We start from the raw sequence: 3712 nt of genomic DNA, 5'->3' as shown, positions 1-3712 counted from the left end.
ATGCCCACCCCTCACACTTGGTCCCCAGTTGATGGCACTGTTTAGGAAGGTTATGGAATTTTTAGGATGTGGAGCCTTGCTACAGGAAGTACGTAACTAGGGCCAAGCCTTGAGGGTTCACCGCTTCACCTGCCTTCCCGTTGTTTCTCTCTGCTTTCCCAGCAGGGATGAAAATGTGGTCAGACAGCTTCGTTTTCCTGCTGCCGGGCTTTCCCTGCCCATTGCCATGTCCCTGCCATAATGGACTCGTGTATTGTGTCACAGCGATAGACAAGTAATTAATACGCCTATGATCTGCTTTACTTTCACCGTGATAAAGCAGAAGCAGGGATGCCGTGAAGGTAAACAAAGCCAGACAGGATTTAGCCACAAGGAGCTCCCTAACAGTGCTGTGATGCAGTGAGGAGACCAAGAGCCAGATTGCGGTGCATTGTGAGGCTTGTCTGTGAAGGAAGCAGAGGGTTAGAACAGGAGTGGACAAAGGATGCTCAAAAGCGACAGTATCACTCCACTTTTCCTTGTAGGACTGGAAGAGGGTTTTAGTGGCAGACGATGGGACAAGGCAGGTAGGGAGAATCCCACTACAACTCTTCAGTGGATAAGATGTTGGGCAAAGCAGCTGGGATCCAGGGTGTCTGAGACTATGAGCTAATGTCTGAAAGAGCCCTAAGGATGATCATGGGCCCAGGCCTGGATGAAATGTGTTTTGAGAAGCAGTAAGTGGAATTGTTACTCAGTCATCCAACTTAACTTAGTCTATGAATTTATTGAAGCAAATAACCCCTCAGCTTTTCAGTGTCCTTACCAAAACATAAACAAAATAGCATTTCAACTTTGCAGGCTCATTGAGAAGATTAATTGAGTTCATATACTCAAAGCACTTAAGAGTTGGCATTGGTTGGATGTACTCAGTAAATGTTATCAGGCGATGGTCCTGCCGCCTGGGCAAGGAGGTGGGTGCTGGGACCCCCGTGGGGCCGTGTGACCAGAGAGAACAGAAGAGTAGAAAACTGAATGATTGGAGAGGTGAGGGCTCAGGGTCCTGTAAGTAAGACATGTGTGGTCAATTTCTGCTTGAACATTCTCTCCCAGCCAAGTGTCCAATGACGGAGGGGAGATAGCCAACAGTAGGTATACCACTTGCAATTAGGGGGCCCCCATATCTTTAGTGTTCCTACCATTTCTATGCACATTTTCCCTCTAGGTTACAGCTAGGTTCAAGCAAGGAATTTCCTTGAGTTGTTGACAAACACTAATAATCTTCTACAAAACTTTGTTTTGTTTTTACTTTCAAGACCCTATCTACATAAAAGAGCTAAAATAGACCACCCAGCTGCCCCTTGGCAATGACATGGAGCACAGTGCTAGATATCTAGTGGTCACTCAGCCTTGGGCAGGAAGATCTTCTACCCAGTCCTCAATGGAACTGTCAGTCCTCTGTTGTTAGCCCCATGCACCTCCTCCAGCTTCTTTAACAAAGTTCATCCTCACACATCATTGTCTAAATCCCAGTTCCTAAACTGTGGGTCACACCACTGAATAGAGGAAGTCACAAGCATTATCCTTATCAAAAGGTTTCAAAACATACAGCAACCAAAAACTTAGTTCAAAATTAAATGCATGTGTCCAATGTGTATCTGGCAGCATTTGCCCGTGTTACACAGTGGAACTTGATCCAACGTTGGTTCTGAAGACATAACATGCACACTTTCACTGCACACGCCAGTGAACGCTGCCTGAGACACCTCAGCTTAGGTTCAAGACTTGTGTTTTATGAATTGTGTTTTTCACTCTACATACAAAGTTTTCTTCTCTTAAAGAAACATAATGATTTAATTAAAGAAAAAAGAAAGACTTCACATTTCTCTACCATCATTCTATAACATTTAAGTATTCAGTCCATTTGTCTTTGGATTGGATAGTTAGAATGTTCGATTTAAAAAAAAAAATGCTGTTTGAGAGGGTGGAGAGATGGCTCAGCAGTTAAGAGTGTCTGCTGCTCTTCCAGAGGACCCAGGTTCAATTCCCAGCACCCACCCACATCAGGTGGCTCAACTGCCTGTAACTCCAGCTCCAGGGCCTCTGGTACCCTCTTCTAGCTCCAAGGATACTTACACTTACACACACACACACACACACACACACACACACACACACACACACTAATTAAAATCTTAAAAAAATAAACCTTTCCAAAAATTGCTGTTTGAGTTGCTAATTTCAGATTTGTTTTTAAAATTGCTACATGAATTTCAGCTTGGTGTTGGGAAGAATTTTCAACAATTTCTAAAATGGCCCTAAACATACTTCTGCCATTTTGAACTACATATTTATATGAAGCGACATTCTCAATATTAACAATTATAAAAATCAAAATGTCTAGCAACTCTAAAAAGCATTGAAAATGCAGTATCAAACATTGAGCCAAGATTTAATTCTTTATGTGAAAATAAATGAGCAGATTGATCTCACTTGCTTTTGTCAAATGGTCAAATCATGTGTATGCCAAGGAATTCTTTTAAAGCAGATTTCTTTTTAATTCACTGTCTGCCGATGTTTGGGTTGTAGCCATATTGTATATGTCCATACAGTTGGGATCCCAAAAAGCTTTGGAAAAAAAGAGGTCACAAGTGGAAAGGTATGGTGATATTTTATTTGTACTGAAATGTGATTTTATTTGTATGTTAATAAATAAAGTTGCCTGGGGGTCAGAGCTAATAGCAAGCCATAGCAGAAGCTGGGTGGTGGTGGTGCACACCTTTAATCTCAGCACTTGGGAGGCAGAGCTAGGTATATCTCTGTGTGTTCAAGTATATAGCAGCATGGAGACACACACCTTTAATCTCAATACCAACCATAGAAGAGTTGGAGGTCTGTATAGATGGGCAGTGACAAGGAGGTCATGTGGTTGGGTTTACAACCAATGAGAGGGCAGAATAGCAAGTCAATAAAAAGGACAAACACACAGGATGTAGGTCTCTTAAGGGGGAGGACAGCAGCGGCAGTGAAGGGTAAGGTTTTTAGCGCTTAGCTTTTGCTCTGACCTCTTGGGCTTTTTAACTTTGCAATTGGCTCTGTGTTTCTTATTTAACAAGACGGTTACATCTGCAGAAAGGCTTAAGAAGCACACTTGAAATGGCTATCTATGTCCCTCTAGGCCAATCATCTCTTTCCCCCGAAAGTATTCTGCACCATGACAAAACCAATTCCGTCCTTCTCCAGGTGTCTATTATTAATAGAGTAATATCTAGTCTATTAGCCATGATTATTTTGTATTAACACTGATTGTACATGTTTCTCCTCTGAAAATAGTTCCTTTGGTTTCCTTCTCCCATTTGCTAATGGGCATTAAGATAAAAGCTGAGCAGGGCATGGTGGCACATATCTGTAATCCCAACGATGGGCAGACCGAGGCAGGAGGGCTACCATGAGTTGGAGATCTGTCTCCTCTATGTAGCAAGATCCTGTCTCAAGCAAACAATCAAAAGACACACAGTGAGAGTTACATGGTTTCTGGAGTCTCACAAGACCACAGACAGTCCTTTTCCCTGTCACAGCCCTTCAGTGCAGGATGAAGACCTGACTTCAAGACCCCATTTAAAGATCCAGAGAGATGGAGGCTTACAGTGCTACCCCAAATTTAGGTCCTGAACTGGAAGAAGTTTCTAATTTCTCACCCAGCAGAAACTGCTCCCATTTCATATGCATGGAC

The sequence above is a fragment of the Peromyscus eremicus genome, unplaced genomic scaffold, assembly GCF_949786415.1.
Source record: "Peromyscus eremicus unplaced genomic scaffold, PerEre_H2_v1 PerEre#2#unplaced_3259, whole genome shotgun sequence".
In the NCBI taxonomy this organism is placed as follows: Eukaryota; Metazoa; Chordata; class Mammalia; order Rodentia; family Cricetidae; genus Peromyscus; species Peromyscus eremicus.
Note: the sequence above shows the minus strand (reverse complement) of the source record.